The following is a 25,796-nucleotide window of genomic DNA, read 5'->3' as shown; positions in this document are numbered from 1 at the left end:
CAATGAACACAGAAAGGGATGGTTCTTCTCAATGGTAATTAGGGCTATGGAATTTAAAAGAACCAAGAACTGCACTTTTAAAAATAGACTTTATTGTTTAGCTTTAGTGTCACAGAAAATTTGAGCAGAAAGTACAGGGATGTTCCATATAGCTCCTGCCCCCACACATGCACAGCCTCCCCCACTATCAACATCCTGCAAGGAACGTTTACATTTGTTAGAACTGATACAACTACATAAATCCATCATTGTCAACCTAAGACAGCTATAGTGTGCATTAGAGTTAATTCTACATTCCATGAGTTTGTATAAACATAATGACATTACTCACTAGTGTATTACTATACAGAAGATCAGTGCCCTAAAATCTCTGTTCCACCTACTTATCTCCCACCAACCCCAGTAACCACTGATCTTTTCATTGTCTTCATAGTTTCTCCTTTCTACAATGTCATATAATTGAAATAATAAAGCATGTAGGCTTCAAATCGGTTTCTTTCTCATAGTAATGATATGCATTTCTAAAGAGAACAGCCTCTTTTATGACTGTCCTTTTTTACCTATTATATTAATAAAAATTGATAATTCTCTGATGTTGATAAATGTATAGATATACAGACAGTATTTAACATCACAGGTGGAAAAGTAATCCATTGTCAGTTTTGTCAAAGGCAAATGGGTAACAGTTATAAAATAAATAAGAAAATGCCATGAAGGCTATGTTAACCAATTCAATGACAATATTTCAAATTATATACAAAACCAGCACATTGTACACCATGATTTCATTAATGTACACAGTTATGATTTAATAAAAAAATAAAATAAAATAAATATTGGCATATCCATCAACTTTACAGCCACCAAGTATAGCAACTTTCTTGATATAGCTTGTGTTGTAATGAAGGGCTGGTGAAAAATGCTCTGCTTCATTCATACAATAGGATATTTAGTGCCTGGGGGGAAACACCTGCTAAGATTACTATATATACTGTCTATATACTGACATGGAAAGATGTCACATATTAATCTCATTTTTTAATGGTACTATGCATGTAGAAGAAAATGTTGACGAAAGTGCAAAAATACATATATTACTAAGTTATATCTGAGGTGGGGGACTAAAGTAGAATAAGAGCTTTTCACTTTTGTTACATGTTCCTATAATTTTGGGAAACTTCTTATTTACTAATTTTATTTATTTATTAAGATGGGGTCTCACTCAGTCATCCTGGGGTTGAGTGCCATGGTGTAATAGCTCACAGCAACCTGAAACTCTTGGGCTCAAGTGATTCTCTTGCCTCAGCCTCCTGAGTAGCTGAGACTACAGGTACCCACCAAAATGCCCGACTATTTTTAGAGATGTCTCACTCTTGCTCAGGCTGGTCCTGAACTCCTGAGTTCAAGTAATCTGCACCTCTTGGCCACCCAGAGTGCTGGGGTTGCAGGTGTGAGCGAATTGCACTGAGCTAATTTAGGGAAATTTTACAAAACATACGGATAAGGCCTTATAGAAGTGGGCCACTTCTCTAATCCTAGCATTTTGGGAGGCTGAAGGAGGAGGATTGCTTGAGGCCATGAGTTTAAGACCAACATGAGTTCTGGGGTTGGTGGTTCACACCTGTAATCCATGCACTCTCGGAGGCTGAGGCTGATGGATTGCCTGGGCTCACAGGTTCGAGACCAGCCTGAGCAAGACTGAGAACCCCCATTTATAAAAGTAGTCGAGTGGTGTGGTAGGTGACTCTTGTCCCAGCTATTTGGGAGGCTAAGGCAAGAGAATCACTTGAAGCCAAGAGTTTGAGGTTGACATGAGCTATGACACCACGGCACTCTACTCTACTGAGTGTGTCAAAGTGAGACTCTGTCTCAAAAAAAAAGTAGTGAAAGTTGCAGGGACCAAGGCCCTTACCCCCCTTAAATTTGTAAAAAAAAAAAAATCAGTGACATGAGGTAGATTGGTTAGTAAAAGACATACAGACTTATTTGCATGTATACCTGGGAGCCTTCAGAATGGAGATCCAAAAATACAGGGGAAATTGACCACATTTTTGATTAAGTTCAGTAAAGTATTGACAGCTGTATAGAAATAGGGTTGGACAAAATGTATAATATAATGTTAATAGACTGAGTTGGGAAACCCATCGAGGCCCATCTGTCTGGATTGTTCCTAGCTTCTTTGAGCAGTATGTCTTCCTTCTGAGTGTGAGGTAGGACCCCAATCTAAACTACCTGTCTAAACTACCTACAATAACCAATCTAAAATACCTACAAGGTAGGTCAAGTGATTTGTTTTCAGGATCTTGCTCCTGCTCAGGCTGGACTTTGACTCCTGAGCTCAAACAAATCACCCACCTGGGCCTCCCAGAGTGCTGGGATTTCAGGCACGAGCCACTGTGCCTAGTGGTCGGATTTCTTTATGTCCATGCTTTACACAGAATAATTTTAAGTTTTATGGGGTTTTTTGGTGGGGAGGGGGAAATGATTCTAATTTCTATGACTTGCCTTTGGGTAGAAAGATTCTAGTTTCTATGGCTAGCCTGGGGGGAAAATGAGACCAAGGAAAGATGATACGAGAAGTTCAAAAAGGAAACTTGCATTTAAGACCATTATTTCAGGGTACTTTTTTCTGATTTCCAACAATGTGGACATCCTTATCTTTTTCTTAATATTAGAAGGAAAGCATTCTGTCATTGTGAAATACAATGAAGTTCCAAGTTTTGTTGTAGATGCTCTTTATCAAGATGAAGATACTATTCCTAGTGTGCTGAGAAAAATTATATTTTTTGTTTTTATTTGAGAAAAATTATTTTTCATCATGAATGGTTGTTGGATTTTATCAAATACCTCTCCTGTATCAATTTACATTATGATTTTCATTAGCTTATGATCTGGTAGTTTACATTGATTGGTTTTCAAATGTTAAACACATCTTGCATACATGAAAATCCCACTTGATCATAGTGTACAATTCTTCTATGCTGTTGGCTTTGATTTGCTTATAATCTATTGAGGATTTTTACATCTAAGTTCAAAATTGATGTTAATTCTTATTATTGAAATGTTTAGTAGAATTCTCCAGTAAAAATTTTAGGACTAGAGTTATTTTTTCTGGGGGATGTAGTAATTACAAATTCAATTTCTTTAATAGTTTATAGGACTAGTATGATTACTTCATCTTGATTGTGCTTTGGTTATTTTAGAATTTTGAGGAATGTGTTCACTTCTTCTAAGGTGCTGAATTTGTGAACATAAAGTTGTTGTCATGCCAGATAGGGTGCCTCATTCCTGTAATCCTAGCACTCTGGGAGGCTAAGGCAGGGGAAAATGGATTTCTTGAGTTCAATAGTTCAAGACCATCCTGAGCAACAGTGATACCCGTCTCTAAAAGTAGCTGGGTGTTGTGGTGGGCACCTGTAGTCAAAGCTACTCAGGAGACTGAGGCAGGAGAATCACTTGAGCCTAAGATTTTGAGGTTGCTGTGAGCTGTGACACCATGGCACTCAACCCCAGGGTGACAGATAGAGAGACTGTTTCCAAAATAAATAAATAAATAAAGTTGCTGGTAATATTTCCTTAAGTATATTTCTTTCCTTGTTTTTTTGTTTTTGTTTTTTTCCATTTTTTGGCCGGGGCTGGGTTTGAAGCCACCACCTCTGGCATATGGGACCGGCACCCTACTCGTTACGCCACTGGCGCCACCATCCTTAAGTATATTTTTAATTGATACAGGTTATATATTGATAACTTTAGTTTCATTACTGTTAATAATGCTTTTATCTCTTTTTTCTTTTAATATTTGTCCCCCTTGTTGAGTGTGGTCTCTCACACCTGAAATCCTAGCATTCTGGGGGGCTGAGTCAGGTGGATTGCCTGAGCTAAGGAGTTTGAGACTAACTCAAGCAAGCAGAAAACTCCCTCTTTAAAAATAGCCAGGCATTGTGGTGGAAGCCAGTATCCCAGCTACTCAGGAGTCTAAGACAAGGGGATCATTTGTGCCTGAGAGTTTGAGGTTTCTGTGAACTGTGATGCCACAACACTCTACTAATGGCAATAAAGTGAAAATATATCTCAAAAATAAAATTGTTGAAGAATTGGGTTGAGGAGTGCTGGGAAGGGCCTGGTCTTGTCCTACATCGTCCTCCCGCTGCTGCCATCTCATCTCAAGTGCTGTTTGTTTCTGTTAAAGATGGTGGCAGAGCTGCTTCCACAACCAGAAGTCCCTAGCTAGAGCAGCCCCAGAGGAACTACACAGAGTCACTCCCTACAAAGATCCAGCAACAATGGAGTGATCCCACTGGGGTCTAAACTTGGAGAGACACCTCCCCAACTCTGAGGACAGCCAGAGGCAATGGTGAAAAACAATCATGAGGTGAAATAAACAGAAAAACTCTGGCAATATTAATAATCAGAGTAGATCAACTCCCCCAAGGATCAACTGGGCAGAAACCGCACAAGACCCCCATGCACAAACAAATAGCTGAGATGTCAGAAACTGAATTCAGGATCTGGATAGCAAATCAGATCAAATTAGAATTCCAAAAGTTATCTCAAGAATTCAACGGATTCAAAGACCAAATGACCAAAGATTTTCACACATTGAGACAAGAAGTTGCAGCCCTCAAAGATCTGAGAAACACAGTAGAATCCCTCAGTAACAGAATGGAGCAAGCAGAAGAAATGATTTCTGACATTGAAGACAAAGCTTTCGAATGCTCCAAAACCTCAAAGAAGAAGAGAAATGGAGAGCAAAAAAAGACCACTCTCTCAGAGAGCTCTCAGATAATTTGAAGAAAACCAATATTTGTCTTATAGGGATCCCCAAAAGTGACAAAGTGGCTTCACAAGGCACAGAGTCTCTTCTCCATGAGATTATGAAGGAGAACTTTCCAGACATGCCAAGAGATTCCGAAATTCAGATAGCAGTTTCAGAACTCCAGCATGACTGAACCCAAATAAGACATCTCCCAGACACATCATAATCAATTTCACTAAAGTTAATATGAAGGAGAAAATTCTGAAAGCTGCCAGACAAAATAAAACCATTACCTACAAGGGGAAGAATATCAGAATAACTGCAGATCCCTCTGCTGAAACCTTTCAAGCTAGAAGAGGGTGGTCATTGAATTTTAATCTCCTAAAACAAAATAACTTTCAACCCAGGATCCTGTACCCAGCTAAAATGAGCTTCATTTATGATGGAGAAATTAAATACTTCAATGACATTAACATGTTGAAGAAATTTGCCACAACTAAACCAGCTCTCACGAACATTCTTAGACCTATCCTCCATAAATACCAGCGTAATTCTCCACCACAAAAATAAACCTACCCAAAAATTTTTGATCAAACTCTAACTTCCACAGTCACAAAAGGATTAAAAATGTCCACCAGTCTCTCGAAAGGATTATCAATACTCTCAATTAATGTGAATGGTTTAAATTGTCCTCTAAAGAGGCATAGGTTGGCGGACTGGATACAAAAACTCAAGGCAGATATCTGCTGCATCTAAGAATCACATCTTACATTAAAAGACAGATGAAGGGATGGTCATCTATTTTCCAGGCAAATAGAAAGCAGAAAAAAGTAGGCATTGCAATCCTGTTCGCAGATGCAATAGGCTATAAACCAACCAAAATAATTAAGATAAGGATGGACACTTCATATTTGTTAAAGGTAATACTCAATATGATGAGATCTCAATTATTAATATGAATACACCCAACTGCAATGCACCTCAATTTATAAGAGAAACTCTAACAGACATGAGCAACTCGATTTCCTCCACTTCCATAGTAGTTGGAGATTTTAACACCCCTTTAGCAGTCCTGGATAGATCCTCCAAAAAGAAGCTAAGCAAAGAAATTTTAGATTTGAACTCCAACATTCAACATCTGGACTTAACAGACATCTACAGAACATTTCATTCCCAAAAAACTGAATACACATTCTTCTCATCAGCCCACGGAACATACTCCAAAATTGACCACATCCTAGGCCACAAATCTAGCCTCAGCAAATTTTAAAAAATAGAAATTACTCCTTGCATCTTCTCAGACCATCAGAGAATAAAAGTTGAACTAAATAACAACAGGAACCTGCATACCCATACAAAAACATGGAAGCTAAGTAGCCTTATGATGTAGGATACATGGGCTATAGACAAGACTAAGAAAGAAATCACCATATTTTTGGAACAAAACAACAATCAAGACACGAATTACCAGAACCTCTGGGATACTGCAAAGGCAGTCCTAAGAGGGAAATTTATAGCACTGCAAGCCTTCCTCAAGAAAACAGAAAGAGGGCGGCACCTGTGGCTCAGTCGGTAAGGTGCCGGCCCCGTATTCCGAGGGTGGTGGGTTCAAACTCAGCCCCAGCCAAACTGCAACCAAAAAATAGCTGGGCGATGTGGTGGGCACCTGTAGTCCCAGCTACTTGGGAGGCTGAGGCAGGAGAATCGCTTAAGCCCAGGAGTTGGAGGTTGCTGTGAGCTGTGTGAGGACACGGCACTCTACCAAGGGCCATAAAGTGAGACTCAGTCTCTACAAAAAAAAAAAAAGAAAACGGAAAGAGAGGAAGTCAATAATTTAATAGAAAATCTCAAGCAACTGGAGAAAGAAGAACACTTCAACCCGAAATGCAGCAGAAGAAAAGAAATAACCAAAATCAGAGCAGAATTAAATGAAATTGAAAACAAAAGAATTATATAACAGATCAATAAATCCAAAAGTTGGTTTTTTGAAAAGATCAATAAAATAAATAAACGTTTGGCCAACCTAACCAGGAAAAAAAGAGTAAAATCTCTAATTTCATCAATCAGAAATGGTGATGATGAAATAACAACAGACCCCTCAGAAATTCAAAAAATCCTTAACGAATACTACAAGAAACTCTACTCTCACAAATATGAAAATCTGAAAGAAATCGACCAATACCTGGAAGAACGCCACCTACCAAGACTTAGCCAGAACGAAGTGGAAATGTTGAACAGGCCTATATCAAGTTCTGAAATAGCATCAACTATACAAAATCTCCCTAAAAAGAAAAGCCCAGGACCAGAAGGCTTTACGTCAGAATTCTACCAAACATTTAAAGAAGAAATAGTACCTATACTACTGAACCTCTTCCAAAATATAGAAAAAGAAGGAATATCACCCAGCACATTCTACGAAGCAAACATCACCTTGATCCCCAAACCAGGAAAAGACCCAAGAAGTAAAGAAAATTATTGACCAATATCACTAATGAATATAGATGCTAAAATACTCAATAAGATCCTAACAAACAGACTACAACAACACATAAAAAAAATTATACACCATGACCAAGTCAGATTTATCCCAGCGTCTCAAGGCTGGTTCAATATACATAAATCTATAAATGTAATTCAACACATAAACAAACTTAAAAATAAAGACCATATGATTCTTTCAATTGATGCAGAAAAAGCTTTTGATAATACCCAGCATCCCTTCATGATCAGAGCACTTAGGAAAATTGGTGTAGAAGGGACATTTCTTAAACTAATAGAGGCCATCTACAGCAAACCCACAGCCAATACTGTATTGAATGGAGTTAAATTGAAATCATTTCCACTTAGATCAGGAACCAGGCAAGGTTGCCCATTGTCTCCATTGCTCTTTAACATTGTAATGGAAGTTTTAGCCATTGCAATTAGGGAAGAAAAGGCCATCAAGGGTATCCACATAGGGTCAGAAGAGATCAAATTTTCACTCTTTGCAGAAGATATGATTGTATATCTAGAAAACACTAGGGATTCTACTACAAAACTTTTAGAAGTGATCAAGGAATATAGCAATGTCTCAGGCTACAAAATCAACACCCATAAATCTGTAGCCTTTATATATACCAACAATAACCAAGCCGAACAAACAGTCAAGGACTCTATTCCTTTCACAGTAGTGCCAAAGAAAATGAAATATTTTGGAGTATACCTAACAAAGGATGTGAAAGATCTCTACAAAGAGAACTATGAAACTCTAAGAAAAGAAATAGCCAAAGATGTTAACAGGTGGAAAAACATACCATGCTCATGGCTAGGAAGAATCAACATTGTTAAAATGTACATACTGCCCAAAGCAATATATAATTTTAATGCAATTCCTATTAAAGCTCCATTGTCATACTTTAAAGATCTTGAAAAAATAATACTTTGCTTTATATGGAATCAGAAAAAACCTCGAATGGCCAAAACATTACTCAGCAATAAAAACAGAGCAGGAGGAATCAGACCTAAGACTGTACTATAAATCCATAGTGATCAAAGCAGCATGGTACTGGCACAAAAGCAGAGAAGTAGATTTCTGGAACAGAATAGAGAACCAAGAGATGGATCCAGCTACTTACATTTATTTGATCTTTGACAAGCCAATTAAAAACATTGAGTGTGGAAAAGATTCCTTATTTAACAAATGGTGCTGGGTAAACTGGCTGGCAACCTGTAGAAGATTGAAACTGGACCCACACATTTCACCATTAACTAAGATAGACTCTCACTGGATAAAAGATTTAAACTTAAGACATGAAACTATAAAAATACTTGAAGAAAGTGCAGGGAAAACTCTTGAAGGAATCGGCCTGGGTGAATATTTTATGAGGAGGACTCCCCAGGCAATTGAAGCAGTATCAAAAATACACTAATGTGACCTGATCAAACTAAAAAGCTTCTGCACAGCCAAGAACATAGTGAGTAAAGCAAGCAGACATCCCTCAGAGTGGGAGAAAATATTTTCAGGTTATACCTCTGATAAAGGTCTAATAACCAGAATCCCAGAGAACCCAAATTTATTAGCAAGAAAAGAACAAGTGACCCCATTCCAGGGTGGGCAAGGGACTTGAAGAGAAACTTCTCTAAAGAAGACAGATGCAAAATCTACAAACACATGAAAAAAAGCTCATGATCCTTAATCATCAGAGAAATGCAAATCAAAACTACTCTGCGATATCACCTAACTCCAGTAAGAGTAGCCCACATAACAAAATCCCAAAACCAGAAATGTTGGTGTGAATGTGGAGGAAAGGGCATACTTCTACACTGCTGATGGGAATGCCCACTAATACATTCCTTCCAGAAGGATGTTTGGAGAACACTTAGAGACCTAAAAATAGACCTGCCATTCGATCCTATAACTCCTTTACTGGGTTTATACCCAGAAGACCAAAAGTCACAATATAACAAAGACATCTGTAACAGAATGTTTATTGCAGCCCAATTCATAATTGCTAAGTCATGGAAGAAGCCCAAGTGCCCATAGACCCACAAATGGACTAGCAAATTGTGGTACATGTATAACATGGAATACTATGCAGTCTTAAAGAAAGATGGAGACTTTACCTCTTTCATGTTTACATGGATGGAGCTGGAACATATTCTTCTTAGCAAAGTATCTCAGGAATGCAAGAAAAATTATCCAATGTACTCAGCCCTACTATGAAGCTAAATTATAGCTTTCACATGAAGACTATAACCCAACTATAGCACAAGACTATGGGGAAAGGGCCAAGGAAGGGGAAGGGAGGGGGGAGGTTTTGGTGGAGGGAGGGTAATGGGTGGGGACACATCTATGGTGCATCTTAGAATGGGTACAGGCGATTGCACTAATGTACACAGCTATGATTTAACAATAAAATAAATAAATAAATAAAATTGTCAATCTTGCCAGAAGTTTATCAGTTTCATTGCTACTTTTTTGAAGAACCACCTTTATGTTTCTTTTTAAAATTAAACATTATGATTATTATTATTATTGAGAGTCTTAATATGTCACCCACAGTAGAATGCTGTGGCATGATGGCTCACAGCAACCTCCATCTTTTGGGCTTAAGTAATTCTCTTCCCTTAGCCCCTCCACATAGCTGGGACTACAGACACCTGCCACAAGGCCCGGATATTTGTTGTTGCAGTTGTCATTGTTTTTTTAGGTGGTCCACGCTGGGTTTGAACCCACCAGCCTCAGTGTATGTGGTTGCGCCATAACCACTGTGCTTTGGATGCTGAGCCTTAATTTATTTTTTGAGTAAGATGGAGTCTCCCTATATTTCCCTTGGTAGAGTGCCTTGATGTCATAGCTCATAGCAACATTCAACTCCTGGTCTCAAATGACCCTCTTACCTCAGCCACCCAAGTAGCTGGGACTGTAGCTACAACCCCAGGATGTTTAATTTTATTTAGAAACAGGGACTTGCTCTTGCTCAGGCTGGTCTCGAACTCCTGACCTCCAGCAATCCACTCATCTCCACCTACCAGAGTGCTAGGATAACAGAAGAGATCTATCTCTACCCGGCACCTTCATGTTTCTCTATTCTTTCTGTTTGCAATATTATTGATTTCTGATTTTATCTTTACTATTTCCTATTTTCAGCTTGCTTTGGATTTGTTTTCTTCTTTTTTGTTTAGTATCTGCCCAAGCCCACAAAAAGGCTTCTGACCTTAAGAAACTACCATTGCAGAATTATATACAGTATTAATATTTCTCCTTCCATGTCAGTTTTTTATTTATGTATTTTGAGACTGTGCTGTTTGGTGCATACATATGTAGCATGTAGGGTATATCACCATTTTTTTTGACTAATTGATCCTTTCATCATTATATAATGTCACTCTTTGTCCCTAATAACTTTCTTTGCTCTGTAGTCTACTTTATGTGTTATTAGTATAGCCTAGCCATTCTTATTTTTAATGTTTGCATGATTGTCATTCTCCATTCTTTTATTTTCAACTTGTCTGTGTCACTATAGTTGAAGTGAGTTTCATATAGATTGCTTACAGTTGATCATATATTTTTATCAACCCTATCAATATGTATTTTTATTTTTTCATTATATACATCAACAGTAATTCTTTGATTGTTCTAGCTGTTATTTTTTTCAGAGTCTCACTCTGTCGAGAGGGTAGAGTATTGTGGTATTACAGCTTACAGGAAACTCACTGTGGAGCTCAAGAGCTCCTGTTGTGTTGAACCAGCACAAGTAGCACAGTGGTTATGTCATGAGCCCCATACACTGAGGTTGGCGGTTTTGAACCCAGCCCAGGACAGCTAAACCACAGTGACAACTGCAACAAAAAATAGACAGGCATTGTGTCAGGTGCATATAGTCCCTGCTACTTGGGAGGCTAAGGCAAGGGAATCACTTAAGCCCAAGTGTTTGAGATACTCTACCAAGGGCAACATAGTGAGACTCTGTCTTAAAAAAAAAAAAAAAAAGAGTTCCTATGGTGGCTAGGCGCAGTGGCTCATGACTGTATTCCTAGCACTCTGGGAGGCTGAGGTGGGTGGATTGCTTGAGCTCAAGAGTTGTACACCAGCCTCAGCAAGAGTGAGAACCCACCTCTCTACTAAAAATAGAGAAACTAGCCAGGCATAATGGCACATGCCTGTTGTCCCTGCTACTAGGGAGGCTGAAGCAAGATGATCACTAGAACTCAGGATTTTGAAGTTTTGAAGTTTCTGTGAGCTATGATGCCACCGCATTCTACCTATGTTGACAGAGTAAGAATCTTTCTCATAAATAACAACAGTAACAATAACAACAACAAAAAGCAGAGTTCCTCTTGCCTCAGCCTCTCAAGTAGCTTGGACTGTAGGAACCAGCCAAATTCCCAGCCAATTTTCCTGTTTTTAGTAGAGACCAGATCTCAATCTTGCTCAGGCTGCTCTAGAACTGCTAAGCTCAAGAATCCACCCACCTTGGGTTCCCAGAGTGCTAGGATTACAAACATGAGGCACAGTGCCTGGTGAAAGTAATTCTTGCTAGGGCATTAAGTGTGCCATTTTGTTACTTAGCTTTTGTTTACTTATTCCATATTTTGTCCTTCTTTTTCCTGCCTCTTATGTTTTGAGAGCTACTTGAACATTTTTTAAAATTCTACATGTTAGAAATTTTCTATAGTCACAGCTACTGGGGAGATTGAGGCAAAAAGAATCAGTTGAGTTCAGGTGTATGAGGTCAGCCTGGGCAATACAGCAAGGCAAAAAGAAGAAGGAGGAGGAGAAGGAGGACAGGAAGAGGAAGAGGAAGAAGAAGGAGGAGGAGGAGGAGGAGAAGAAGAAGAAGAAAAAGAAAGAAAGGAAGAAAGAAAAGAAAGAAAAAAATGAAAGAGAAAATGATAGATGGGGTATGGTAGCTCACATCTGTAATCCCAGCACTCTGTGATGCTGAGGCAGGTGGATTGCTTGAGCTCAGGACTTCCAGACCAGCCTGAACAAAAAGGAGAAACCATATCTAAACAAAATAGCCAGGCATTGTGGCAGGTACCTTTAATCTACATTAACTGTGAGGCTGAGGCAAGAGGATCACTTGAGACCAAGAGGGTGAGGTTTCAGTAAGCTACTATGCTATGGCCCTCTAAGAAGGGTGACTAACTGGATGAGACACTGTCTCACCAAAAATAAAAGTAATAATAATGAATTGAGTAAAACACAATTATAATTTCATTTTCTTTAGGACTTACTCTAAGTGTTAGAATATACATATCTAACTATTAATCAACCTTTTACCACTTCAAGTAAGGTACAGAAAATTCCCTTCACCCTCTCTACATGTTAAAATAGAAATGTCTTATGTACTTTCCCTATATACATTGAATGCCATGTTAGCCATGTACAATTTGGGCTACAAACCTCAAATAATATCTATAAAAATCATGAGAAGCCTAGGCTATTATGTTTGCCTTTTTCATACCCATTCAATTGCTCTTTCTTCCTTCATGGGGTTCCAGTGTCCTTAGGTTACAGTTTCCTTTCTCTTTACTGAACTTCCTTTAGTCATTCTTTAATGGCTCTTCTGATGGAAGATGAGGAAAACCTTGATGAATGCCTTTATTTCCCTTTCCAAGATGCCTTTTACAGGATCTAGTGAGTTAAAGCTTGCTTGCTGCTGGACCTAAGTGAGCTTATCAAGAGTGTAGCTTAGGGTGGCGCCTGTGGCTCAACAAGTAGAGCACCGGCCCCATATGCTTGGAGGTAGTGGGTTCAAACCTGGCCCCGGCCAAAAACTATAACAAAAAATAAAAATACAAAAGAATGTAGCTTAGAATCTTAGACTGGATCTATCTGAATGCTGGATAAATCTAGCCCCCTTAGTGAATGACTCAAATCTGATTTTTGGCTAGCCACGTCTCCTGCTACTCAATACCACCCCCAACTTGTGTACCCACAAACATACAAGGACACATTTTGTTTATACACACATGCACACATATTTTGAGAGTTTCTAAGATGACAGTAAATTTGAGCTATTTTCCTGACAAAGCTTGCCCCAAATCTGAATTTCATCTGTTGCCTATACCTTGAGCTGGATATGCAGTGAGGCACTAAATGACTAACAGCTTCAATGTATACAACAGGAGGTCTTATTTATTCTAATAAAAATGCCTGCTAATTCTCCACAGATTCATCTATAACTGAATAGTTTGCATCTCATTAATATTTAATAGATATGGCTAATCATTGTCCTTTGATTAAACATTACTCTCTCCAGCTAGTGACACATTTTTCTACTCTCCATTCCATAAAAATCTTCAAAAAGCATTCTTTACTTTATGTCTTCCCTGCCTGTACACTCATTCTTTCTTGAATCCATTGTGATTAGGCATTTTTCCTTGCTTTAACAATCATAAACATGCACACCATGTATCAGAACTTGTGGTATAATACTAAACCATTGGCCATTAATTTTGTGTGAGAAAACAAAGTTGAAATATGAATGAGCTAAGCATCTGCTTTTTTATTTATTTTTTTATTTATTTGTTATTAAATCATAGCTGTGTACAATGATATGATCATGGGGCATCATACACTCGCTTCATAGACCATTTGACACATTTTCATCACAATGGTTAACATAGCCTTCCTGGCATTATCTCAGTTACGGTGCCAAGACATTTACATTCTACATTTACCAAGATTTGCAAATACCACTGTAAGATGCACCACAGATATAATCCCACCAATCCTCCTCCCTTTACCCACCACCCCACTCCCTCCCCTCCCTTTCCCACTTCCCCCTATTGTTAGGTTGTAACTGGGTTATAGCTTTCATGTGAAAGCCCCAAATTAGTTTCATAGTAGGGCTGAGTACATTGGGTACTTTTTCTTTCATTCTTGAGATACTTTACTAAGAAGAATATGTTCCAGCTCCATCCATGTAAACATGAAAGAGGTAAAGTCTCCATCTTTTTTTAAGGCTGCATAATATTCCATGGTGTACATATATCGCAATTTATTAATCCATTCATGGATGGATGGGTACTTGGGCTTTTTCCATGACTTAGCAATTATGAATTGGGCTGCAATAAACATTCCGGTACAAATATCTTTGTTTTGTTGTGATTTTTGGTGTTCTGGGTATATGCCCAGCAGAGGGATTACAGGATTGAATGGCAGATCTATTTTTAGATCTCTGAGTGTTCTCCATATATCTTTCCAAAAGGAATGTATTAATTTGCATTCCCACCAGCAGTGCACAAGTGTTCCCTTTTCTCCACATACACGCCAACATCTCTGGTCTTGAGATTTTGTGATATAGGCTAGTCTCAGTGGAGTTAGATGATATCTCAAAGTAGTTTTGATTTGCATTTCTCTGATGATTAAAGATGATGAGCATTTTTTCATATGTCTGAAGGCCGTGCACCTGTCTTCTTCAGAGAAGTTTCTCTTCAAATCCTTTGCCCAGCCTGCGATGGGATCCCTTGTTCTTTTCTTGCTAATGCGTTTGACTTCTCTGTGGATTCTGGTTATTAAACCTTTGTCGGAGATATAACCTGCAAATATATTCTCCCATTCTGAGGGCTGTTTGCTTCCTTTACTTACTGTGTTCTTGGCTGTGCAGAAGCTTTTTAGTTTGATCAAGTCCCAGTAGTGTATTTTTGAAGCTACTTTGGACCCATACCTTTTACCATTAACTAAGATAGACTCTCACTGGATTAAAGATTTAAACTTAAGACATGAAACTATAAAAATACTAGAGGAGAGTGCAGGGAAAACCCTTGAAGAAATTGGTCTGGGCGAGTATTTTATAAGGAGGAACCCCCGGGCAATTGAAGCATCTGCTTTTTTAGATTCGATAACATGAATACTGTTATCGAGGAAAATAATAAACCAGAAGATAATATAATATCACTGTAGATGAACAAGCCAAAATTTGGTTCATTGAAAACATTGATACTGGGCATGGTAGCTCCTGCCTGTGATCCTACTATTCAAGGACATCAAGGCAGCTGAATTTCTTGAGCTTAGGAGTTCAAGACCAGCCTGAGAAAGAGTAAGGGCCCATCTCTATTACAAATAGAAAAATTAGCTAAGTGTCATAATAGGCACCAGCAATTCCAGCTCCTGCGGAAGCTGAGGGTTGACGACTGCTTGAGCACAAGAGACTAAAGTTGCTGTGAGCTATGATGACACCTTGGGGCTCAAATGCCAGGATGACAGAGTGAGACTCCATCTAAAACAAAACAACAACAACAACAAAGAAGGAAATAAAATGAAATAAAACATTGATGGAATGTATAAGCCTTAGCCAGATTGATTAAGAAAGAAGAGGAAAGGCATAAACAATATTAAAAATGAAAAGTAGTCTGAACAGATACTGTAGAAATTAAACTGATAGTAAAAGGACATTATGAAAAAACTCATGCAGCTGGGCTAAGTGGTTCTCACTTGTAATCCTAGCACCCTGGGAGGCTCAGGCGGGTGAATCATTTGAGCTCAGGAGTTGGAGACCAGGCTGAGGAAGAGTAAGATTCCAACTCTACTAAAAATTGAAAAAGTCAGGCAAGACACTCTCTTGATCCAAGGAGTTTGCTATGAGGTATGATGCCATGGCACTCTACTTAGGATGCCAGAGTGAGACTCTTCTCAAAAAAATTAAATTGATCTATTCTTCAAAAGACATTATGGAATTTTGAAAGGACAAGGCCAAAACTGAAGGAATATATTTTCAAATAAATAAATAACAACACCAATTTCAAGCACTGAGATCAAAGAAACAATAAAAAAGCTTCCAACTAAAAAATGCCCTGGTCCAGATGGCTTCACTCCAGAATTCTATCAAACCTTCAAGGAAGAGCCTATTCCTGTACTGCAGAAATTATTCAAAAAAACTGAGGAAGAAGGAATCTTCCCCAACACATTCTATGAAGCAAACATCACCCTGATACCAAAACCAGGAAAAGACCCAAACAAAAAGGAGAATTTCAGACCAATCTCACTCATGAACATAGACGCAAAAATTCTCAACAAAATCCTAGCCAATAGATTACAGCTTATCATCAAAAAAGTCATTCATCATGATCAAGTAGGCTTCATCCCAGGGATGCAAGGCTGGTTTAACATACGCAAGTCTATAAACGTTATCCACCATATTAACAGAGGCAAAAATAAAGATCACATGATCCTCTCAATAGATGCAGAAAAAGCATTTGATAAAATCCAGCATCCTTTTCTAATTAGAACTCTGAAGAGTATAGGCACAGGTGGCACATTTCTAAAACTGATTGAAGCTATCTATGACAAACCCACAGCCAATATTTTACTGAATGGAGTAAAACTGAGAGCTTTTCCTCTTAGAACTGGAACCAGACAAGGTTGTCCTCTGTCACCTTTACTATTCAATGTAGTGCTGGAAGTTCTAGCCAATACAATTAGGCAAGACAAGGAAATAAAGGGAATCCAAATGGGAGCAGAGGAGGTCAAACTCTCCCTCTTTGCTGACGACATGATCTTATACTTAGAGAACCCCAAAGACTCAACCACAAGAATCCTAGAAGTCATCAAAAAATACAGTAATGTTTCAGGATATAAAATCAATGTCCACAAGTCAGTAGCCTTTGTATACACCAATAACAGTCAAGATGAGAAGCTAATTAAGGACACAACTCCCTTCACCATAGTTTCAAAGAAAATGAAATACTTAGGAATATACCTAACGAAGGAGGTGAAGGACCTCTATAAAGAAAACTATGAAATCCTCAGAAAGGAAATAGCAGAGGATATTAACAAATGGAAGAACATACCATGCTCATGGATGGGAAGAATCAACATTGTTAAAATGTCTATACTTCCCAAAGCTATCTACCTATTCAATGCCATTCCTATCAAAATACCTACATCGTACTTTCAAGATTTGGAAAAAATGATTCTGCGTTTTGTATGGAACCGGAAAAAACCCCGTATAGCTAAGGCAGTTCTTAGTAACAAAAATAAAGCTGGGGGCGTCAGCATACCAGATTTTAGTCTGTACTACAAAGCCATAGTGGTCAAGACAGCATGGTACTGGCACAAAAACAGAGACATAGACACTTGGAATCGAATTGAACACCAAGAAATGAAACTAACATCTTACAACCACCTAATCTTTGATAAACCAAACAAGAACTTACCTTGGGGGAAAGACTCCCTATTCAATAAATGGTGTTGGGAGAACTGGATGTCTACATGTAAAAGACTGAAACTGGACCCACACCTTTCCCCACTCACAAAAATTGATTCAAGATGGATAAAGGACTTAAATTTAAGGCATGAAACAATAAAAATCCTCCAAGAAAGCATAGGAAAAACACTGGAAGATATTGGCCTGGGGGAAGACTTCATGAAGAAGACTGCCATGGCAATTGCAACGACATCAAAAATAAACAAATGGGACTTCATTAAACTGAAAAGCTTCTGTACAGCTAAGGACACAATAACCAAAGCAAAGAGACAACCTACACAATGGGAAAGGATATTTGCATATTTTCAATCAGACAAAAGCTTGATAACCAGGATCTATAGAGAACTCAAATTAATCCACATGAAAAAAGCCAACAATCCTTTATATCAATGGGCAAGAGACATGAATAGAACTTTCTCTAAAGATGACAGATGAATGGCTAACAAACATATGAAAAAATGTTCATCATCTCTATATATTAGAGAAATGCAAATCAAAACAACCCTGAGATATCATCTAACCCCAGTGAGAATGGCCCACATCACAAAATCTCAAAACTGCAGATGCTGGCGTGGATGTGGAGAGAAGGGAACACTTTTACACTGCTGGTGGGACTGCAAACTAGTACAACCTTTCTGGAAGGAAGTATGGAGAAACCTCAAAGCACTCAACCTAGACCTCCCATTCGATCCTGCAATCCCATTACTGGGCATCTACCCAGAAGGAAAAAAATCCTTTTATCATAAGGACACTTGTACTAGACTGTTTATGGCAGGTCAATTTACCATTGCCAAAATGTGGAAACAGCCTAAATGCCCACCAACCCAGGAATGGATTAACAAGCTGTGGTATATGTATACCATGGAATACTATTCAGCTATTAAAAAAAATGGAGACTTTACATCGTTCGTATTAACCTGGATGGAAGTGGAAGACATTATTCTTAGTAAAGCATCACAAAAATGGAGAAGCATGAATCCTATGTACTCAATCTCGATATGAGGACAATTAATGACAATTAAGTTTATGGGGGGGGCAGCAGAAAGAGGGATGGAGGGAGGAGGGTGGGGCCTTAGTGTGTGTCACACTTTATGGGGGCAAGACATGATTGCAAGAGGGACTTTACCTAACAATTGCAATCAGTGTAACTGGCTTATTGTACCCTCAATGAATCCCCAACAATAAAAAAAAAAAAAGAAAAATAAATAAATAAATAAATAAAAAATAAATAAATAACAACAGACTACTATCCAAAATATATAAAGAGTTCCTACAAATAAGAAAAAACAGACTGATAGAAAAACATTGGTGATACATTTGCATAAGCCTTTCATAAAAGAAAGAGAAACACAGATAGAAAATAAGCCTATGAGAATATTGCTCAATCTAGGAATCAAAGAAATATAAATCTAAGCTGGATAATTTATTGGAAGAAGTTGAGAGCCCTGGTAGCCAATCAGGAGGTCGTGTGCTAGGGCACTGCTGCAATACAGACGAATGTTTCATGCATTTGTGGACCAAAGTTAAAGTTGGTTTTCATTAAAAAATTATTGTCAGTGATCTGGTACAAGCAAAATTTTCACTTGAAGATGCATGGACTTGTGATGTGGTTGGACTATTGGTCATTTCTGAAAGTTTCTTCAACTACAGTTTCTAATTTAAATTTCAAATATTAAAAGATATTGAGTTCAGAATGGTATAATTGTCTATGGACTGCAAATTTCATAGAGACCACAATTGGATTCCAGTTATATTTTCCAGTCAAAGAGATTCATACCATTCTGTTCTCTGATAAAACTAATGTTGAAGAGTCTTATATTCATGAACACCAAAGGACGGGAGGAAAAAATTATATGTAAAAACTTTCTGGATGGAACTAAAAGATGATGGAAAAGTGGACTTCACATTTGAACAAGTGCAAAATATGCCACAGTCACTGAAATGAAAGACTAAAGATGGGTCTGCTACAAATAAAGAATAAAGCCAAGCAATGATTCTAGTGACTAAAGCAACTATAATTAACAATTTAGCTTTCATAAAGGATCATATACCTGTGACTCAGAATGAACAGGAAAACCAATGAAATACATTTCCTTCTACATCATATGAAAACTTTGCAAAAGACTGTGCACTTCTATCTAAAGAATATGAGAAAATTCTTTCTCTGAAAAATAAAATTATAGAGTTTAGAGAAAAGGAATCATCTTTGAAGCTATCTTACCAAAGTCATGGGGGCCTGTCTAATGAAAATGCTACCAACCTGCAATGGAGAAATCCCTCTGCAGCTACCATTAAATGTCACTTCCAGAAATGTCACTTCCTACTGCATTTGACTGGGAAGTATCAAAAGCAAGAAGAAATTGTTTCTGATGTGGACATTAGCAATGGAGTGGAATCTGTGCCCATTCCTTTCTCTAATGAAATTGATAATAGAAAGCTTCCACAGTTTAAGTACCAGAAGACCATGTGGCCACATGCATACCATTTTAATGGCTTCTCCACCATGTTCACTGATTCATGTGATTGTTTTGAGGACTGCGTAGACATAGCAAAATGTGTGTGTCTTCAGCTGACAGTAAGGAATGCCAAAAACTTCTCCCTTGTCAAGTAATAAAGTACCCTCTGGATATAAATACAAAAGACTACAGAGACAAGTACCTACTGGCATTTATGAATGCAGTCTGTTTTGCAAATGTAATCGAAATTGTGTCAAAACCCAGTTGTCCAACAATGTCCTCAAGTGAAGCTACAAGTGTTAAAACTGAGAAAAAAAGGCTAGGAAATATGTTGCCTGGGCGATATTGACAGAGGGACATTTGTTTGTATCCATTCAAGAAGATTACTAAGCAGAGCTAATGCTGAGAAATCTAATGCTATTGATGAAAATGGAACAGAAAATAATACTATGAAAAATACATTTTCAAAAAAAGGGGAGTATATAAGTTGCATGTTCAGATTCTGAGGTTGAAATTATCCCATTAGAGCTGGAAACACATCCTAGAAATGCTGGAACTGAAGAGTGTTCATCAAAGTTCAGTAGGAATTCCAAGGGGCTTGTTATGGAAATGAAGTATAACAATATTTCAAGAATTCAGTACCATTCAGTTATTAGAAGTCCTAAATCCAAGATAGAAATTTTTCACAGCAATGGGAAAATGATGGATTTGTTTCCTTGGAGTCTGTCACCTCAGAAGATAATAACGGATTTGAACCAGCCCAGGAATTTCTGAGCTCTAAAACCAAGGGAGTACAAAAGGACTCAAATTCAAACCAAGTTCAAGGTTCTAAAGACACTGCTGTTTCAATCAAATGCAAGAAATGTGACTAGACATAGAAAAGAAACTTCAACAGGGGGACACATTTCCAATGCAACCATGTTGTATTATCAAAGTATGAAAAAATAATTTGAAGTTCCAATACAAAAACCCTCAGAGGAACAATCTTCAGCATGTCAAAAACAGCCCATCTTTTGTGATAAAGAGTTGCCAAATGAAACCAAAAGTCTTCATCTGATTCTCTAAGAAAGTTCAGTAAAGGGAATGTGTTTTTACTGGATGCCACAAAAGAAGGAAATGTGGGCCACTTCCTTAATCATAGTTGTTCCCCAAATCTCTTGGTACAGAACGTTTTTGTAGAAACACATGATGGAAGTTTTCCATTGTTGGCATTCTTTACCAACAGGTACATCAAAGCAAGAATAGAACTAACATGGGATAGGGTTATGAAGCTGAGACTGTGCCTGTGGAGGAAATCCTCTGCCAATGTGGGGTTAATAAATGTAGGAAAAAATATTATAAATATGCAGCTTATACTTGTTGATGGAGTTACTTTTTATGCTGAGATTTGAACACTGGAAAAAAATCCTCAGTCACTAAATAATTTGGATTTAGGCCCATCAAGGTAATTTTTCTCAGCTGTCCCTTGCTAGGGGCTTCTTATTTTGTTACTAATTTTATATGTGTGACTTACAAATGCCAGGAACAAAAAGGGGCATTTTCATATGTAGGGTATCTTTTGTTCTTATTCCTCTTTAACTTTACATGTGTAGGAAGAAAGTATACATTTTATGTGAAACACCACTGTACAATTGATAATTTATATGTAAATTATATATTAGGTGATATCAAATGTCCTACCAAAACTCAAAAATATATATATTTGAAAAAAATTTAAAAGTCTGCCAATATCAATATGAACCAGGAAGTGGAGCAACTGGAACTCTTGTATACTGCTCGTGGCAGTGCATATTTATACATTACAACTATTATGGAAACAAATTAGCATTATCGAGTAAAGTTAAAAATGAGCATGCCTTCAGTTTCACTTCTGGGCATATACACTAGGGAAGGTTTAAATGATTTTTTTTTTTTTTTTAATCTCATAGCACACCTGAACCTATAGTTAAACTTCCACAGCAAACTTAAATGATGTTGATAGAAAAAAAGAGTAAAGGCCGGGTGCAGTGGATCACACCTGTAATTATAGCACTCCAGTAGGCCAAGGTGTGTGTATTGCTTGAGCTCAGAGGTTCGAGACCAGCCTGAGCAAGAGTAAGACCCCATCTGTACTAAAAATTAAAAAAAATATCTGGGAGTAATACATGTATGTAGTCCCTGCTACTGAGGAGGCTGAGTCAAGAGGATCACTGGAACCCAAGAGTTTGAGGTTGCTGTAAGTAATGATGCCACAGCACTCTACTCAAGGCCACAGAATAGACTCTGACACACACACACACACAAAATAAACAAAACACTTGAATGCTATGCAACACAATGAAAAACTAGGAAATAATAAAATTTAGGATAATACAGAGTTTCCCAAAAGTTGCCCCAAAGGTTCCATACATATGGAAAATGGGAAATTATAGCTAAATGTACCTCAATTTACAACGTGTTCATCACAAAATATTGGCTACACCTTTTATAACATTTTGTAATGAATATTTTATAAATACAAAATAGAAAAATATTTTGTAGGCACGGCACCCATAGCACAGTGGTTATGACACCTGTCACATACACGAAGGCTGGTGGGTTAGAACCTGGCTCAGGCCAGCTAAACAACAATGACAATTGCAACAGGAAAATAGCTGGGTGTTGTGGTGGGCACCTGTAGTCCCAGATACTTGGGAGGCTGAAGCAAGAGAATTGCTTAAGGCCAAGAGTTTGAGGTTGCTGTGAGCTAGGACACCATGGCACTCTACTGAGGGTGACATACTGAGACTGTCTCGAAAAAAAAAAAATATATATATATAGTAAGACAGGTATATTTAGCTACAATTTTACCATTTTCCCTCTGTATGGTGATTTGGGGGGCACCCTCTAAGAATCTACTTGGGGAGAGGTCTTCAAATATACAAGTAGTGTCTATTTTCTAAGCAAGAGACATAGGTTCTGATTTTATTGATAGATATTAAAATATACATTACAGCTACAATTTTTCTTATATAAATTGAAATAAATTGCAGTTGATTCTTCCATAAAATAGAATACTATGCAGCCATTAAAAAGTTCTATTTGGAGGCCAGGAGAAATGGCTCATGGCTATAATCCTAGGACTCTGGGAGGCCAGGGAAGGTAGATTGCTTGAGTTCAAGGGTTCAAAATCAGCCTCAGAAAGAATTGAAAAATTAGCCAGGTGTTGTGGCAGGCACCTGTAGTCTCAGCTACTCAGGAGGCTGAGGCAGGAAGATTGCTTGAACCCAGGATTTTGAAGTGGCTGTGAATTATACTGATGCCATCTCCCTCCACCCAGGGTGACAGAAGGAGACTCTATCTTGAAAAATGATAATAAATAAATAAATAAAATAAGAGAAAAATTTCAGAAATGCTGAAAGCAGAAAGGAATGTAATTAAAGGACTGATAGAGAATCAAGGATATTTCTGGGAGGCAGAGACAAAGCAAAATTGTTGATCTAAATCTTCTTCCTTTTCCAATCATCCCATGTACTCAGTAGAAATCTGAAAACAGTAGACCAACAGCAACAGTCCCACACAGAGAAAAACACCATTAGATTGAAGAAGGGGGGCTCAAGGGCTCAATAAGTTCCCACCTGTGGGGTACAAGGTAGAGGTATATGGCTTATTTCCTGGGTGAAGGACTTGAGTACAATTCAGACCTTACAAACACAAATAATGTAACTTAATCATATCAGTAACCCATAATAAAAATTAAAAAGAAAACCCAAAACAAATTTCCTACTTTTCCCTTGTCACCTTCCTTGAGCATAATAATGTGTCACGCTTTGGTTTTCAAAAGGTTTTATTGCCATAATACTCCACTTTCAAACGAACATTTCCCAAGAGGCACAATATTATTGAATGGGGTACTTATAATATTTTGGTAGCAGGATTGTCAAAAACACTCCAGGGCTCTCTGACAAGATGGCGGCAGCAAGCAGCAACTGTGGTGGCAGGACTGGCTCAGAAAGCAATACAGATTGTGGCTTTCTGGGTCTGTGCCCCACTTGGGTGGACCTGGCGCTAAGGTGGCATGGCGAGGCCCAAGAAATAAGAAGCAGGATGGGTGGCAGCTGGCTCAAGAGCCCCTGGGGCTGGAGGTTGATCAGTTCCTAGAAGACGTGCAGTTACAGGAACACACAAGCAGAGGTTTGTTGTCAGCGGCCTCTGATGATAAATTCTTCTTCGTGAACACTGGCTCCAAGGAAAAAGTGCTGACAAAGAAGAGGAACAAAGTCCAGAAGAAGTTGCTGCTTCTCAAGAGACCTCCTTGGGTGGATCTCATCCTTGAAAACACATCTAAGTTCCCTGCCCAGAAAGACATACTTGCTCACCATGTCCCCAATGCCAAGAAGCTCAGGCAGAAGGAGTAGCTATGGTAGAAAATGGAAAGCAGGGCGAGCTGCCCCAGGAGGTGTGCAGAGCATGTGGCCAAGTCCAAGGCTGGCCCCCAGGATGCTGTTGAATGGCCCTTTTACCATCTCAGGGCCTCAGATGACCTTCTAGACAGGCCATTGTTTGACCAGGATGAGATTTTCCTGGAGCAGACTGAAGAAAGGAGTGAAGCAACCACCGCATCTCCGCACCAAGCCCTCCGAGGCAGCTTCTGTGGAGGTGATGCTCACTGGAGCTCCTTATAATCCATCCTTTGGGAAGACCACCAGATCCTGCTCTCTATAGCTCACGAAGTGGAGCTGCAGCGGCAGAAGGAGGTGGAGAAGCTGGAGTGGCAGCTGGACCTGCTCACCACGGGAGCAGGCTGCCACCTAGGAGTCCATGTTCAGGGAGAGACGTCAGGGGCTTCCGGAGGGGTCAAACTTTGAGGGGTAGCTGGAAAGAGAGGTGAGGTTCCTGAGGAGGAGAAGCTGAGGCCTGTCCCCCAATCACCCGCCTACCCACTGCTGAGAAGTAGTCAGAGCAGGAGCAGTGGAGGAAAAAGGTGGCCCGCCTATGGGCAAAGCAAGCTGCAGTGCGAGCTGGCAGGCTCCAGCAGCAGGTACTCTTCAGGCTACATGGGATTAAGGCCCAAGTGGCCTGGCAGTTGGCTGGAGCTGTGGTGGAGGCGCTGGCAAGCACAAAAGCTGGCTGAGGCCGACAGGCCCCGTAGGTTGGGGCAGCTCAAGTATCAGGACCCTGACATCCACCTGCAGCTTAGCTTGGAGCTATCTGACTCACTCAGGAAACTGAAGCCCAAGGGCAACATCCTCCAAGACCAGTTCAAGAGCATCCAGAGGAGAAATATGATCCAACTTCATGAAAGAGCCAAGTTCAAGGGCAAGCAAAAAATGAAGCTCGTGGAGGAGTAAAACTCCAGTAGATCCAGTTAGAGTTGTACAATGCTGGAGCCCCTCCCTTCAATAAAGCACCTTCTGACAACAAAAAAAAAAAAAAGAAAAAGAAAGAAAAAAATTGCAGGACTGAGCATGGTGGCTTATACCCAAGATTCTATCACTTTAAGGGGCTAAAACCGGAGAATTGCTTGGGGACAGGAGTTTGAGACCAGCCTGTGTAATATAGTGAGATCCCATGTCTACAAAAATTTGTTTTTCAAGTGTAGGACTGTGAGGCACACAGAAAGCTACAGCATGGGTGCTGTTCTGCCAAGCCATAAAGGTGATGTTGTCACCATGGTGGACCTGGAAGTCAGAACATTAAACCGAAGAGGATTATTTTTAAGCAGTAAGATTACATGGAAATGGCCTTGCTAAATTTTGTACTTCCTAGGGGTCCCTCATTCCTTTCTTCTTTCCTATTTCCCCCTTTTGGAATGGGAATGTCTATCCTGTGATTGTCCCACCATAATATTTTTGAAGCACACAACCTGTCTGAGTTTATAAGATCACAGCTAGAGAGAAATTTTGCCTGAGTATGAAATCCTACTTCAAG

At 38.9% G+C, this 25,796-nt stretch overlaps 2 pseudogenes; both read left to right on the top strand.

Moving 5' to 3' along the window:
* Positions 1-12,817: 12,817 nt before the first annotated feature.
* LOC128580941 (histone-lysine N-methyltransferase SETDB2-like) lies at positions 12,818-21,270 on the top strand (annotated as a pseudogene).
* A 2,564-nt stretch (positions 21,271-23,834) lies between these two features.
* LOC128580940 (ribosome biogenesis protein NOP53-like) lies at positions 23,835-25,216 on the top strand (annotated as a pseudogene).
* Positions 25,217-25,796: the final 580 nt, after the last annotated feature.

The sequence above is a fragment of the Nycticebus coucang genome, chromosome 3, assembly GCF_027406575.1.
Source record: "Nycticebus coucang isolate mNycCou1 chromosome 3, mNycCou1.pri, whole genome shotgun sequence".
NCBI lineage: Eukaryota > Metazoa > Chordata > Mammalia > Primates > Lorisidae > Nycticebus > Nycticebus coucang.
The sequence above is the reverse complement of the archived record's forward strand: the minus strand, read 5'-3'. Positions and strand labels throughout refer to the sequence as shown.